Source organism: Canis lupus, chromosome 28 (genome assembly GCF_048164855.1).
Source record: "Canis lupus baileyi chromosome 28, mCanLup2.hap1, whole genome shotgun sequence".
Lineage (NCBI taxonomy): Eukaryota > Metazoa > Chordata > Mammalia > Carnivora > Canidae > Canis > Canis lupus.
This window is the reverse complement of record NC_132865.1, coordinates 21924594-21942101: the sequence shown is the minus strand read 5'-3', so window position 1 is coordinate 21942101 and position 17508 is coordinate 21924594. Positions and strand designations below refer to the sequence as shown.

At 37.4% G+C, this 17508-nt stretch overlaps 1 long non-coding RNA gene across 1 annotated transcript in view; it reads left to right on the top strand.

Annotated features, from left to right (window-relative positions):
- Nucleotides 1-15410, top strand: part of LOC140619980 (uncharacterized) — a 54615-nt gene extending 39205 nt beyond the window's left edge. Inside the window, exon 3 of the long non-coding RNA XR_012019737.1 lies at nucleotides 15208-15410. This is a non-coding gene — a long non-coding RNA (uncharacterized lncRNA). The remainder of the gene's footprint in view (nucleotides 1-15207) is intronic.
- The last annotated feature ends 2098 nt before the right edge of the window (nucleotides 15411-17508 follow it).

Genomic DNA, 17508 nt, shown 5'->3' with positions numbered 1-17508 from the left:
GAAATTCTAGGAATTTTGAGGCAGAGTTGCTATAGTAAATACTATTAGCAGAGCCACATATTGCTTTCTGATTTAAACATACCATTATTTGACCAACTTTGACAAGATACAGTGTGGTAGCCAAAATTAAGGGCCTGATAGCAGTGAACAGTACTTAAATGTCTAACTCCTTATTTAAATTAATTATTTATTAGCAATTAATATAGCATCATTAGCTATATTAGTCATTTATATGATTTCATAATATTACTAGGAGCACTTGCTGTATTTGCATCTTCAGGTAAAACTCAGATTTTGTAACAGAGTACTCAATACTTAATGTAATTTGTTTGAATAACCTTTCATTTTTTAAAAAATTTATTTCTTTATTTCTTTTTTCTTTTTTTAATTTTTTTGAATTTATTTTGATTTTTTGGATTTTTTTATTTTTTATTTTTTATTTTTTTGAATAACCTTTCAAATCATATAATCTATATGGACAAAATAATATAAAACCATAGGGACAGATATTTGAAAAATACATATATGTGCATGGGGATTATCATTTGCAATTACTCCAACACTGAGGAATATATTAAGTTGTTTATAAGCATGAACTTATAACCAGGGGGACTTATTTTTTTTCATGTCCAAAGTAGTTAGACAAAACTTGTTTTATTCTATTCATTGAAGAGTAAATATAATAGAATAAAAAAAATTGGGATTTGAGGTCAGAGAGGTCAGACTCCAGGTGGGTGACCTGGAACAGCCCCTGGACTTCTATGAATCTTAGCTGTAATATTGGGATAATATTATCTCATGGAGTTTTGTGGGGGCTAAATGAGTTATCATATGAAAGATCCAGTCATAATGGATGGCATGCTGGTGTTCAATGAATGTTAGTAGAATCTAAATTTATTTTTCTATATATCTGTCACTGGCTTTCACAATTGGAGCATCCTCTTCCTTGGAAAGTACTGTAAACGTAATAATTCTGACTATTTTCTAGCCACTAGATAGTTCAACCTTATGATAATCTACAATTTTGTCAGACTGTCAGATGAAAGTACATTCTTTATACTCATTGTGTTACTGATAACCCAGGGAACAGAACACCACATTTGAAAACTATCTCACAGCATGAGTTACTAGATAGATGATGAATTGTATCTGTTTTGTCTTATTTTAGTGTCAATTCCAAAAGACTTTTTCTGAATCTATTCTTTTATTTTTTTTAGAGACTGTGGAGGAGGGAAGGGCAGAGGGAGAGGGAGAGAGAGAATCTTTTTTTTTTTTAATTTTTATTTATTTATGATAGTTACAGAGAGAGAGAGAGGCGGAGACACAGGCAGAGGGAGAAGCAGGCTCCATGCACCAGGAGCCCGATGTGAGATTCGATCCCGGGTCTCCAGGATCATGCCCTGGGCCAAAGGCAGGCGCCAACCCGCTGCGCCACCCAGGGATCCCGGGAGAGAGAGAATCTTAAGCAGACTCCATGTCCAGTGTGGAGCCTGACTTGGGGCTCAATCTCATGACCCTGAGATCATGAACTGAGATGAATCAAGAATCGGTTGCTTAATTGACTGAGCCACCCAAGCACCCCCTGATTCTATTCTTAACCTCTGATGTCATGTCATATCTTTCAGAACTTATAGATTGCTATGCATCAATAATGCCCCTAAATGAAAATGTAGTTACAAAAATATCATTGGAAGTCAACTTATGAGTCGTTTGGTTTTGTCATAATTTTCATCTTATGAAATGCAGAGTGCTATTTTTTTTTCTCTTGACCAGAAAAAGATTTGTTTACCTACCATTTCATTGGTAGTATGGCCCACGGTGACTTTTTTTTTTTTGTGTGTGTGAGTGTGTGTATAGCGTCATATAGGCTTTGCCTTTAATGATCTCTTACAGTTAGAAAACACAATAAAACAAACTGTTCGGCTCCTGGACAAATTGTATATTACCAGATCATCACTAGCAGATGTCAGTTGCACATTCAGTCCTTTATGAAATTCATAAATAAAGAATTGTTCTTTCTTTGTGGTTTTAATAAGAAAAAAAACTGATGTCTAAATAGGTCAGATGACTACAGGGTTAAGCAGAAGCAAACAGTAATCATGTAACAATATGCTTTCATTTTATTTGAAGGGCTAAAGATTCATTGTGGTGAATCACAGGGACTAGCTCTTGGGAATCACGTTTTCTGTTCCAGTACATTTTTCAACAACTTTTGATTTGATTTGATGATGATTTGATATCATCAAATTAATGATAAAATATAGATACCTAATTGCTAATTGAGAAAATGCCTTTTAATAGGTTTGAATAAGGTCCCTAGGAAAGCATTGGGCAAGATTTAGTGAGTCCTCTTGCTATAAAATGAATTATAAAGTAAGACATTTTGAGTTGGAACATAAGGTGACTTTACAGTGACAAGTCTTCAGGTGATTGCAATAATCTTAATGCCCTTTGTATACTTTTTCATTTGTCTTGAGTTTTAAATCCCAACACAATCACTGGAATAACAACAGAATGAACTCAGTTCCTGGATAGATGTGAAGCTCAATTTGACTCCTTATATGGACAAAGCATAGTAATGCTCACAACTATCTGTGGACAACAGGGGCATATAAATGTGCATTAAAGTCGATAAAAATTAGATTTATTTATTTTCACAAAAAAGATTTGATACTGTTGCTTTCATAGACACTGAAAGCAAGCATGTATTTACATGTGAAGGGTTTATACCTTTTCTCCTTTTTTTGGAAGTGAATTATTATGTTTTTGAAAGGATTTATTTATGAGAGAGAGAGAGAGAAAGAGAGTGCATATGTGTCAGGGAAGGGGCAGAGGCAGAGGCAGACAAGCAGACTCCCCACTGAGCCTACAGCCTGGCAATGGGCTTGATCCCAGGACCCTGAGATCATAACCTGAGCTGAAATCAAGAGTCCGACTCCTAACTGACTGAGCTACACAGGTGCTCCTGGAAGTGGATTGTTTTTAAGGATTTTTATTTTTCCTGAGCTCCCTCAACAGAATGCTATCAGACCAGAACAACCTACCAGTTAACCTTTGTCAACTTAATAGCAAATAGGATAGAATATACTGTGACCGTAGTGCTGAGACCTCACCCTGGGTTAAGATCAACTGATTAATCATTTTTTTCTGTTTGTTATTCTTTTTCGGTTATAAGACCTTATCATAAACAGAGGGAAACTTACATTTTTGCAGTTCTCATGAATAATTTTCCTAGTTTGGTTCCTATCTAAAAAAGTGAGTGAGGCAAGGACCCCCTTTCTGGATCCTAGTTTTAGCAACTGTGACTGTGTAGAGGGCCAAGGTGTAAGTGAGGATTTTATGAAGGTGTTAAATACAGTTATTTATTCTTTGTAGTAAAGGGACTAAAGAAGGAAAAAAGAAATAAGAAAAAGTGGATTACCTGCCAAAAAATATTTGTCAGTAGACTGTTGACAAAGAACTGCCTGTAATATTGAAAATACACCTCAACTGCTTTGAATCTGTTCCAAGCCTCCTGACATCAATTGTCCCATCCCTGGCCAGGTGACCCATAGTGTTTGCTGTTTGTTAATTGCCTGGGAGCAAAGAAGGGGATTGTGATGAGAAAAAGGGATAGAAATAATAAGGATCTATTTGCAAAATAGGGAGCTTCCACTCAACATTTCCCACACTATATATATGGAAGCAAATAAAATGGAAGATTATGATGTATGATCTCAGGATATTGAAAAGGAAGGTTATTTATGATAGAAAAGCCACTATAATTTTAAAACATATGGTAGTCTTCTCTTTAGGTGGCTAGGTGTTAGAAGTGACTTATATCTAGTGACCATTATTGCTAGGTCTCATGTAATGATATACAAAGAAAGCTTAAGAATCATGAGCTTCTCCTGTTTAAGCCCTAAAATATGTTTCCATGATGACAGCAACATGGGAAAAATTTGGCTACAGGTATTTTTATTTTTTGGCAATATTGTGTCAAATATCCAGTTGGATTTTTCTTCAGGCTAGTTGTTTGACCACTAAAGGCTGGAAGGGAGGGAGGGAAAGTGAGAGAGATAGAAGGAGGGAGAGAGGGAAGGAGGGAGGGAGGGAGGGACGGACGGACTGTTGGGAGGTACAGATTATTTCATCCTGATCTTGAGCAACATGTAGTGGTAGAGGCTCATTGGCTATATTTAATTGAACCACAAGAAATTGCTGTTTTTATTGGCCACAAGGCTTAGATATCGGCAGTTTCATATACTGCATTGTATTAGGTAATAGTGAACATGTATGCCCTCATTATTTATTGATTATTTATTGAGTCCCAATTTATATAAGAGAGTGTGAAAGACCAAAGGCTCTTCCATAGCCCCTTGGCCTGGGACTAGTGCATTTATTTCTTGCCTTTTAGTGGAGTCCTGCTAGTCTTTAAAGCTGGTCTCCAAATCACTTTCTTTGGGAGTTAATGTTTTATGTCCTTATTTTTTTGCTCAGTGGGGTTCCTGATTTTTACATAAGGGTGATTAACTTGTATATATAACTTTTGTCTTACTTTTCCATTTAACCTGAGAAAAATATTCCATGTCGTAAAATTTTCATAACTATATTTCAAGGGCTATAAATTCTTCCTTTAAGTGAATAGTTTATTAGCCATTCCCATATTTGGAGGATGTTTAGGTAATTGGGTGACTGTCTTTGTGCATAAAGTTTTTTTTTTCTGTTATTTCAGGTTCTTTCCCTAGGATAGAGTCCCCAAAGCAGAATTACTTGGTCAAAGGGTATGAACATAGAAAAATCTCTTGATACATGTCAACTGGAAATAGCTGTATTTTTAATACTGCTTGATATATGAAGTTTGACTCCTCATCAGTCACAGGATATGTTAAAAACAGTTTAAAATGACCTGCAGACATGGTGGTCCAAAACTATACTCAATGACAGTGTCATACTCTGGATAAAGGAAAAGGTTTGGAGTTGCTGGTATCAAGAGAACCACTAGCTATTCTCAAAGGGAATAACCTCTGAATAAGCTGATACCAAAAAGCAAGACCAAGTTCCCAGTGCATACAAGATTGCTTAAAGTTCTGTTTGTAATTATTTTGCCTTGAGGAAAGAGGGAAAAGGAGACCAAGTGTCAGCCTATGTTTAGGTAATTTTTCAAAGAACAAGTTACAACTTTCGCACCTTGGGAAAGAAGAAGTAGAAGACAGAATATGTTTAGGTTTAGATAGTGTGTTTTGGCTGAAAATATAAATCAGAGATAATTTAGTACTGGTCAAAGATATCTCTCAAGCATATTTTTAAATTCCCATATATTTACGATAATATATCTCCCTAAATAAGATAAAGCAAGGCAACTAATGCTAATTAGGCTCTAACTTCTTTAGGTCTGAGAGAAAATAAGCCAGTGATAAAAAGTGTCTACATCTGATGTCATGGCATTGGGGCAGCCAAGCAGTAGGGAGCTTGAGGAGACACCATGGAGCCACAAAATCGAGGAGCAGCTGCTGTGTGTGTTGGCCACTGCTTGTCCAGATGATTATTTGAGATAGCTTACCCTAAAATCCAGAAACAGGGCCCAGCAATAATCAAACCATGCTTGGAGGAAGGTCATTAACATCCCATCGTTCACAGCCACATCCATCAAGGGGAAATGCCTGAGCCATGAGAATACCCTGCCTTGGGGCCAGGGTGAAGCATCAGAAGACAGGTGGCTGTCAAGACCTCTCAGAACTACTTCTGTAGGAGGAAATATACTGGTTTGGAGCATGGAGTCCAGACCTAGATAGTTTAGATTAGAACCTGGAGGCCACCTCTTTCTGATTGTGTGAACTTGGATGGGTCTATGCTTTAGTTTACTCATCTGTAAGATGGGGATAATATGGTCTTTGCCTCAGGATGGCTGTGAAGATGAAGGGATTGAATACGCACTGAGTGCTTACAATGGTGCTTGGCATGTAGTAGGTGCGGTTTACTTTTTCTTCCCTTTACATTTTGAAACACCCAAATAGGGTTACAGGAAGCTTCTAGTAGGTTTTAAATGGGTACATTTAATAAATTCACATTTTATACATACAGTACAGTGTTTATATGGACATCTTCACTTGGGGATCAAGTCCAAGTCTAAACCCAAGGTCGTCTGTGATGTGAGATATGACAAATGGGTCTCCTGGTGCAAAGCCCTGGGATTTATGTTATTGCTTTCTTCCTTGAGGACTATACTGATTAAATAGGTGTCTTTTTTAAGAGTAGCTGATATTGAGAGTGCTTTACTCAACTGCACCCTATTTATTGGACTAGGGAGCAAATTTGGTAGAGTGACTCTGCCTCCCCAACTTTTCCAGCTATTTCAAAGTAGCCATTTAGAGCAGAAGATGTATTGTTGAGGCTCCACACATTAGCACTCTTGAGATCTGGATGACCAAGTGGTGTAGAGCATTGAGTTCAGAACTCGGGTGAAAAGCAGTCAAATTGGGATCCTTCGTGGAAAATTCATGATTCTTCTGGTGCCCTGACATTGTGTGACTGAGTGGAAGACTAGACACTAGTTATAGGGAACAATACAAAAGAAGAAGACAAAGACTTTCTTTTTTTTCTATTCTGGTCAGAGGAAATTGAAGAATCCAAGACTTAATACCAGGCAGCCCAAGCTTTGGAAGGGAATCTGGAGTAGCTGTGCTTGAAAATTTCCACTTCTGGGTTAAAAGTAGTAGATATTAGAGGTCCCTCTTTGGAATTAGATATTCAAAAGAATAAAACTTCATACTTGTTTACAAGGTCTTTACAAAGACCAGATGTTAAAGACTGACCTCAAGTCTTGGTCAGATGTGCAAAAATCCTTGTGCATTGAGAAGAGAGGTGCCTGGAAACAGGGCCCAAGGAACTCTGGGCATTTTTGATATTCCAGTGACCAGATACCAAGAAAGGGTGTGTTATTTCATCTCTGAAACATGAACACCTAGAATTGCAACAGAGAATTGCTGTTGACTCTAGGTCACTTGTATATGACTAGTAAACTCAAGCCCCTTCTCTTGACAATTCAATTTAACTATTATGTAAGCTCTCTTCATAGCTTCCTCTCCACTCAGATAATCACTTTTCCTTGTTTTTCAGTATCAGTGTCTCACAATAAAGCATTGAATTATGAGATGCCAAAAGTATCATTGACATTTTGTTTTTCCTTAATATAGACTGATGTATAAAAAAAGCAAATTTATAAACCATGTTGGTTTTTACTTGAATTATGTTTTGACAGTGAAATAGACTCTTGTAGACCTGAAAGATATAATTACTTTCAAAATGACTGAAGGTTAAGCAAAAATTTAACTGTCTGATTCCAGTGCTATTAGCTATGTGTGAAAAGAAAAACTGCAAAATGTGAGTTGAGAAGATTCAATTAAAATTCATGGCAAAGCTCACCAGGAGTGAGTCAAATTGGAAAATATTGTTGAAGCCATAGCAGAATGTGTGTTATGCCTCTAGGGGTCATTTACTTGAAATCTTTCTCACACACACATGCCATATACATAGATTTTTATCTGTTCCAAGTATATTTGAGCTCATAGAAAGTATGTTAAATCTCCTCAAAAGAGAATTTCTCCATTGTTCTCAAGGATTATTTCTACTTTTCTTCTCACATGTGCTCTCGCCAGGTAGTTCTTTCAGCTGTTGAAATCACTCAGTTGGTGTGCTGCTTTGTGTCTGACAGGAGGAGTAACAAAACAGCCTCAGAGATAAGGTCTAGTTGGAGCAATCATGGAAGATGCCGGGAAAGATTAAAGACAACTGGAGAATTTGCTGGAGCAGCATGAAAAATAAATTGCCTCAGTAAAGTAATGATTAATGAAGCCACTCCTAGGAACCAGTTAAAATTGTTAAAGACCATTTTTAAACACTTTTAGGAGTGCTGCTTTAAGCAATTTATGTATGCAGGAAATGATATTGTAATACTACTTATACTTTAACTTAGAAATACATTTCTTATTAGACTTAAAAGATATTGATATACACTCTCTCACCATTGCAAGATTCTGACTTTATTCCATATGTCTTGCCAACAGCTTTCTGGAGTGTGAAAGTTACATGATAATCTGAAGATTAATTTAGTGTATTGTCAAGAATTATCCTCAAAGTTAATAATTAACATACATTAGCATGCATTAATTAACTTTTCTTCATGGGCTATATTATTCTCACAAATACAATGAAAATATTTTATTAACTGATTAACAAAGTTTTATTCATGGGAAAATGTAAGCAAAAATTCTGTAGGCTAGAAATATTTAACTTAAGCATATTTATAGAATATTGGAATTTCTGAGACAAAGGTCTTATATCAATATACACTTTAATTTTGGTTAGGGTGAAGATATCAGAAGGTGACTAAATTTAAGTGTATAAATTGGTGTGTATATACTTTCTAGATGTGAGGAGAAGGAATACAGAGTTTTAGGAAAATAGATACTCTTCTACTTCCAAATACTGTGTTTCATATGAAAGTAATTTATCAAGAAATTGTAAGTTATAAATCTTTAGCTTATGGCTGCAGCAAGGGCCTCAGCTAAAACCCCAACTATATACTCTCTGAGATTCCAGCATATCTAGTAGGCTTGTCATGTGCTGGGATTATTTGAAAAAAGTCCAAGTGGCCTCCTGAGAATGAGTGAGTCATCCTAAGGAAGAGTCATCCTAAAACAGGGAAAAGGTTGAAGAACAAAGATCTATAAGAACGAGGGAGTAGTTTTGTGTGTGTGTTGCTCATCTTTGTTTTCCATGCATCCTTGTTTTTCTTGGGGATTGGGCTAAATCCCACGTGTAAGATTCGAAGTGAAGCCAGTAAGAGATTTTTCACTCTAATGTCTGAGATTCTAGTGAGTATAACGTGGCACCATTTTGTGATTCAGTAGCAAAGTGTATGAGGAAGGCAGGCCTCTGTATGACCTGAGCAGGTTGTGTAGGGTGCATAGCTCTGGGATGGAGGTAGATCACATGTTGACTCAGAGGCAAGAGCCATCAGAGGAGGTATTCTTTCCACTTCAGAAGGGAGACCACTGGTATAGGTGCATCATCATGAGCTCTTGAGAAAGCCACAATTTTGGCAGGATGCAGCTTTGATGTAGTATATGTTCCTTGGGGCATGGAGAACTTGAGAAGTTGGAGTGGTTTTGGAGAGTTAATTGCCTCAAGCACAGTCTGATGCTTATGCCAGTAGTAGGAAAAACAGTAGCAGGAAGGGTGCCATGTGGGATCTAGGAGGGGTCGAGTGTGCATTCCCTGAAGATATCCAGCAGGGACTCCAGACTGGTAGCTGGGAAATCGAACTGAGGGAGAGAGTATGAAAACTAAAGAAGAAAGTGTTTTGTGACTCCTACCACTACTTGTACCCTTCCAGCCCATATGGGTTTTAGAAGAGTAGATGTTTTATATTATAATCATTTTATATTTCAGAAATAAAAACCAAGAACTTATAATCTCGCAAGAGAATACAATTATCACTATTTATTGACTGGCCATTAAGTGTCAGAGAACATCAACATTTCTTCCATGCCAGTGGGTGGACTACTAGTGTTCTTCCTGAGGGCTAAGATGAGCCCAAATCCAAAAGGGTGGTGGTGCAGGGATGGTTGAGAGTCTCCAGGCTGCTGTATGGATAGTATTTCAGGCAGCTGTGTCCATTCCATGCATACATGTCTGTTCTGTGTGGTCACCTCATTTCTACTACAATTACTTTTCTTTTTATTTATTTATTTATTTATTTATTTATTTATTTATTTATTTATTTATTTATTTTAAGATTATTTATTTATTTATCTATCTATTTATTTATTTATTCATTTATATTTTACGATTACTTTTCAAATCAGGGATTTAACCCATTCTCAGAATGGATGTGTGTTGTCCCCTCTCTCTAATCTGTAACCACCTGGAATGATTGGTAGGTGTCATTTTACCCATCTGATAGACAGCAAAGTTGAGGTTCGGGGGAGTCAAGCAAATCGCAACTGTGAATCAGTGGAGAAACAGCCGCATGACTGAATCATCCATCTAGTTCTCTGATTTGGCAAATCTTCAAATAGTGGTTGATTCTCTTGACTCATCCTCATATCTAACTTTGTATAAATGCACGAAGATGACTTCAGTCCTGAGAAAGAACTTGGCCTCTAATTGAGGTCTGTTTCTTTATGAAGCAAGACTACATGGGATTTACCACAAACATGGAGAAATGTGAACCCAAGTTTGGTTTCTTGCTATGTCCATCTATTAGGATAATTACCTTGTTCTTGTTGTTATGTTTATCTATATACAAACAAATGGAAAAACTTTATAAGAATTGTACATGGGTATTGTCTCTTGTGCAAACACATCATTAACAGGAAAAATTATGGGAAAGAAGATTGAGTAAGAATACAACATGATTCATACTCTGCTTTGGGAAAGCTAGAGATCCTAGCACATAACCCAATACTGCTCTATCTTGTTATTTAGCTATCACAAGTATGATTTTCACTGTCTAATTAAATTATAGACTCCCTGAAGGTAAACATTGTCACTTATTCTATGTACGCTTTGCAGGGCTTAGTACAGGGCAAGCAGAGTGGACAACTGTAACATTGTTTTTGTATTGAAATACTTGCTTACAATGAATCTGAGTCTTAATTCCTGATAAGGCATATGTTCTAAAACTACACCCTCTACATCCTTTTATTTGACCTTGAAAGTGATCATATGCAGGAAATGAAGTTGTCCCCTTGTCCTACAAGTATGGACCAAATGTCAGCTTTTTCAGGAAATCTTTCCAGGCTCCTCACTTTGGGCTGGATGCATTCTCTCTGTGTTCTATACATACTGAATTTGAGGCATTTATCTATCATTTTAAAATTGATCTGATTTGCCTGTTTTCTCTATGGGCTTGAGAGACTGAGGACAATAATTTTCTCTGCACCCATAGTGCTTTTCCCACATCTTACTACTACTCATTACATAAGAGGTGCTCAGTAAACATGTGCGCATGCCTGGTCCTCACAATTCTTTTATAAATGACAATTCATTTATATGTGGACATATACTCATTTCCAAGAGGAAACATTTTTTTTTAAATGGCTGAACCAGTTCTGCACTAATATGGAGTCACTAAAATCCATTAGCTCTACTGGGTGTTATACTATATGTTGGCAAATTGAATTTAAACAAAATATTAAAACATAAAAAATAAAGTCCATTGGTTCTGATTTCAATAAAATGTGAAACAACTCTTAAAGAGGAACCATAGCAATTAAACCCAAGTCTTCAGTATTGACCAGATTGCTCGGATATTATGTATTCCTATCTCCATTGGCATCTTCCATTCTAAACAGCAATGGGAGGCTCTCACATTTTGTGTGCCATAGGAGTGGCTGAAAACAAGTGAGAAATCAACTGTTCTGTGATGTATAAATGTGACATTATTTATTTGAATCTCATCTAGACCTGTTATTTAAAGGAATGCTGCTATTTGACTTTTCTTTTTATACCTAACTGAAGTGATAAGACTGCTTGAGGATATATTTCTTTCTTCTCTTTCTCCCTCCCTTCCAGCATCCTCAGCATCTGTGATTTTCTATTCATTGTCATGACATACTGTTTGAGGTTGAGCTTCCTTGAATCCTTGAAATATTGATTCCTTCCTCCCCTTTTTCATTTCTGATATAATGGAGATCTATTAGTATTATATATAAATAGTACATTATTAAACAAAATATTTAGATAATATTTCCTATACAGCATATTTACTGATTTATAAAAGTGACCTCGAATGAGTCTATTGTTTGATTCTGTTTTTAACAGTTATGAGATATTTGATAACTACATTATCATGACTATGTTCTCAAGTATCTGGGTGTTACTTTTGAATTGCCAGAATGGTTTCCTCAATTTGTATGTGGTTCTGACCTTTGACCTATAAAGCATAATGTAACCATATGATATTGGTTCTTAGTATAAATCAAATATGTAGTTCCATATCCACATTCTATGCATCAAGAGGAGATAATTTTCTTCTTCATTTATAATAGCTAATAATTATAATTGCTAGTATTATTTTTTAAGCATAGCAATAGGATAAGCACTAAAGAGTTGTGTTGGTGCAGCTTGCTGTAGCTAAATTTATGAGTTACAACTCTTAATCCAAATGAAATACAATTTTATTTGAGGTAGATCTGCAAGTGGGAGAATGACTATTAATTCTGCAATTCCAAAATAACTAATGTACTTGGTTTGAAGCCAGGTACACTGTGAGTTTTGGATTTAAGTGCTCTTGTGGGAAATACAGAGAGAGATTTTAACATATGGATTCTCAGAAGAAAATGCAACTGTTCCGTATAAGAAATATTGAGTTATTCTTAGTACTTTTTAATGTGTGGTTGACTGTATATTCTTGAGTGGTGCCATTTTTAACACTTGGCAATTCAAGCCAAAGATCTTCATTTCCTGGGGTAATTTTAATAACTTACCCATTCATACAGCAAGCATTTAGTGGGGATTGATGGTAATGTCCCATACTTGATTTGATGAGAAATGCAAGGAAGGTAGAAGCAGGATCTCTTTTCATTGGATTTACAATATTGCTGCAAAATAAAACTTATACATGTTTGTGTGTGTGTACATACACCATGCACATACAGCAAATAGCAAAAGGGTACTACATGTTAATATATTAAAAAATTCACATTGACTCCCTACTGTGTTCTGATCTAGGCAGAGGTTTTGTAGCACATGCCTCTGAGGAGCTCATAATCTGATAGTATATGTGTGGGGGAGGTTCGCAGGAGAGGTGATAATTGAGGGATGAGCCAACCATCTGAGTTGTCGTGAGAACGCTGTTGCCACAGCTACACAATCTCACTGTGAAAACTAAAAGGAGATTTCAGAGAAGAATGGGAGTTTGAGAAGGTTCTCAAAAGAAAAGTATAGCCAAGTTGGGTATGAACACACACTGACAGAGGGCAATGAAGAAGAGATTCCTGTGGGGTCGGAAAGCCTCCTCTGAGGACTGAGCTACATCTTCAAGAAATTTATATATCACAATGATATATAAATCTCTATTATTTAATATATGCATGAAAAAGAGAAAAAAAATGGCAAGGGAACCCAGGCAAGAAAATCCTCAGCGGCAAAGGTATAAGAAGTGCAAATATGTACACATAAGAGTGGTCCACTTACATACAGGTCCTTTTACTAGAAAGAGATCAAATTAGATGGATTTAAGAATAAATAGCATCTGCCTGAAGGTTGGGTCAAATGAGAAATGAAAGCTGTTTAAAAAATATAAAACATTATGTATACACTAATTATTCTCAGGGGAGGCGGCATAGTATATTGGTTAAATGTATAGACTGGGCTCAAGTCACGACTCTATCACTCTCTGGCTATGTGACCTTTCGCAAATTGTTGATCTTCTCTCCACCTCAGTGTCTGCATCTATAAAAAGGGAGTAAGTTATAGTTCCTACCTCACAGGGTTATTAGGGAAATTAAATGAGTTGATCTCTTTAAGTGCTTAAAACAAGCCTGGCACGTTAGTATATATATTAAATTAAAAAATATTCAGTAGGTAATAGAAACTATTATGGGTTCTTAAGCAGAGGATGATATAATGAGATAATGTATGAGGAAGTTCATCTTGTTAATGATATACAGGACAGACTCCAGTGAGGGAAATTTCTGGAGGCTGGAGATGAGATGGGAACAGGTTTCATGAATATCTGGACAAAGACAGTGAGCACTTGGGGCAGAGTGGAGAAAAACTAAGATCTGAACAGAGGACACTTTTCAAAGAAAGAAAGAGCTATTAGAACTTGGGGGGTGGGGCACTGGGTGGCTCAGTGGTTGAGTGTCTGCCTTTGGTTCAGGGCATGATCCTGGGGTCCTGGGATCAAGTCCTGCATCAGGCTCCCCAGGGAGGTGGAGGGAGGGGGGCCTGCTTCTCCCTTTACCTATGTCTCTACCTTTCTCTGTATCTCTCATGAATAAATAAATAAAATCTTAAAAAAAAAGAACTTGGGGGGTTGGTAATGGGGATGTACATTGTTACAGCCAAAGATGACTCCAGTGTTGAGGTTTTGAGAGACTGGGAAAAGTGTTGTGCCATAGACAACAAATGGGGGAAGTTATGCATGGATGGGCCTCAAAGCTTAGTAAATGAAATCTACTGTGCTTAGTCTAAATTTTCTCAAATAATAATAATCATTAGCTAGGATTTCATCTTCCTTTGTGCTTTGGTGCAATTCTTTTGCCATCTGTTCTAGGAAAAATTCAGGATGTCCTTGCTCTTAGAATGGAAAGCAAATTCTAAAAGGAGACGTTTCTTATTTAAAAATATGTGTTTCCCAAGCATTTAACTAAATTAAAAATAAAGCAAAGATAGGAAGAATTTAACTTTTCAACCACTTGGAATTTTGCAGAAAAAAAATTGAGAAATTGTTTCAGTTGGGAATAAAAAAACCCAAAGAAACAAAATAAAACAAAACAAAAACTAGGCCAAGACATGACCCTAAGGCAAAGTCTTAAATCTGAAAGGTCAATAGGTCACTATACTTTAAAAACTGTAATTATAGCTCTTAATTCTTCCACAGGCTTACTGTGTCATGTTAAAGTTATTCACTCCCATATACTATGGCCCATAATGTCACTCGAGGTATCCTTATGGCTTCTCCAGGTATTAAAGAAGCTTGATATGTTTTTGTTTCATTAATCTTTTCTCAGAGGCCAGTGATGAGTTCATCTGACTCTTTTCCATCAAGTTGAAAATTCTTTTCAATTAAAAACTCATCTCTACAGATGGTATTAGCATTAGAAGAGGCCTATTCTGTCTAAAATAACAAATATTGAGATATTTCAAGAATTGCTCTATAAATCATTGGAAATAGAGTTGACTAAAGAGTTTCAGTTGTGTGTGTGTGTGTGTGTGTGTGTGTGTGTTTAAAGTAAAAGTTGCATAGATGAGAATTTGGCTCATATGCTTTATTGTTGCTAGAATGGATCAGTCTTATCTCAGTGCCTGGGCAATTTTGTTGTACATTAATGTGAAATATTGTGAATGTTTTAACCAAACTATCAACTATGAAATACTTTATCCAAAACATTATGATTACAAAGATGATAATAGAAACAGTTTAAAACAGAAGAGAATGCTCTGTTAAAGAGGACTAGAGAGCCCATTTACTGAATAGTATGGATTTCTTCCAAGCTCCTGTGTGCAGAAAGCATGCAATGCGTGAATAATTCATCTAGAAATTCTATCGTGAAGTTGTATCAGTTTCCACAGTAAAACCTGGCCATGGAGGAGGAAAATACATCAACATCTGTGACAAGCTCTATGAAGAGACAGTGGCAAAGCCTTTCAGGCACCAGGAGCAAAGCAAAATATAATAAATTCACTTAAGTGTCAAATTTGTGTCGGCTGAATAATGACACCATATGTCTGGGTTGCTATGTCACCATAGGCTGCTCTGAAAAAACACATGGCTTTATAGAAACGGCTGTCAGCCTGGGGAAGAAGCCTTGCTGGCTGCTGCCTTTCTGTCCAAGAAAATATAGTCTGCCCAGTAAGTACAGAGTCCTATTAGCAGAAATGATTGTGTTTTTTTTTTTTTTTTAACTAAATTGTCCACATCTAGAGTGAGCTTACTCTTTAGACTTGGCGTGTCCTGTTGGAGAGGCTGTCTTAGGTGTGTTCCTTCATATCCTTCCAATGAGTTGGAACACGGCTTTGAAACTCATCAGTTGGTCTGCTCTGCCCGAGTCTTAAGGATACGCCTTATTTTCATATGGCTCTCTGAGCAACTGTCCTCCCAGGATTTTATAGGCATTGTATCACTAATTGCCTCACAGCATCGCCAGGAGGAATCAAGGACTCAGATATTATTTTGCTCCTTGGCCAACTGAGGCACAGAAAAGTTATGGTCACATTAGCTCTTAGGAGCCATGATTCTGGAGGCAACTCAACATTCGGTATGCCAGGCGGTCGATCAGACATGGCAGATACTCTTTATGGGAAAGAGGATTTGTCCTTCTCTTCTGGGCCTCGGCCTCCTTTCTTCTGGCACACACAGCACTGGCCAGGTGTTCACTTGGTGGCTGCTGTGCTAGGTTCAGCAGCCACGTGAGTGGGGATTCCTCAGGTCACACAATGGGATGCCATTGCGAGAGTTTTCATGCTTAGATATGGACCCTAATGTACGGCAATTACGTCCTGGGTAACTGCACTAACCAGCCTGGGACTCTGCAGAGCACACAGTGCCACCACACACAGGGGAATCTGCAGTCCTGTCTCAGTTGTGCACAGCGGCTTTGTGCCTTGGTTTTCCACCACCATTAGTCCAATGGTATTTGAAGTAGATTGTGGCAAAGATAAGGCACTTAGAATGGGACTTAGTTAGCTTTAATCACAAGGGCATAGGTAGGACCAATGTGTGAATGAGTCTGTTATAAGGAAAATTGTGCATTTATTAGTTTTCCATGGAAGAGCCTTCCCTCTGCAAAGAATTTTAAAACACTAACTTAACTTTTAAACATGACCATTTAAAAAAATAAAAATAAAATAAAAATAAACATGACCATTTTTAAGAGTGGCTGTCCCCAAAATAGGAACTGAGTCACTTGAAGAGCGTGTATCTGTATGTGTGTGTGTGTGTATGTGTGTGTGTGTATGTGTGTACATGACACTAATTCTCTGGATCTGGAGTCTATCCTGGGATTAAGAAACAAAAAAAGCAAAGAAATCCCTTCTCCAGGTGAATCTGATGTGAAGACTGATGATACTTCTGAGGCTTGCACATGCCCTAGTTCCTCTGGCCTTGCCACTTGGGAGTATAAAACATCAAATGCAAAGTGGAACAGATAAAAAAGATTTGTGGTTTCCTGACCAGACAGAGGTGTTTCTTATTCAGCAGTATAATGTCAAGCAGTGGAGAGGATGGTATAAATGCAGCGGTTGAGGCCCAATCTGGAAAGCGGAGTTTCAGACATGTGAAGGAATCCTGGGAGCAGCCATGGGTAGGATGTTTGTTTCATTCCCTCATCCCACCACCATCCCAGGTGTCTGTGCTGACAACCCAGTTCTCTGTCAGCTGCTTTACCCTCTCTTGAAATCAAATTAAAGGGCAGAGCTTCTGCAGAAGCAAGATGGCCACAAAATCAGGAGGAGAAGCCTATTTCTGTCCTCTCTAGAGCCAGACTAAACCTGTTACTGCTTTAACAAACAGGATATGTCAGAAGTGATGGAGCAGCCCGGGTGGCTCAGCGGTTTAGCGTCGCCTTCAGCCCAGGGCATGATCTTAGAAACTGGGATTGAGTCCCACGTCGGGCTCCCTGCATGGAGCCTGCTTCTCCCTCTGCCTGTGTCTCTGCTTCTCTCTCTCTGTGTCTCTCATGAATAAATAAATAAAAATTTTTTTTAAAAAAGAAGTGATACTGTGTCAGTTCTTGCTCTACACCTTTGAAAAGACTGGTTCCTTATGCTTCTCCTTTCTTCCAACACTAACTATGG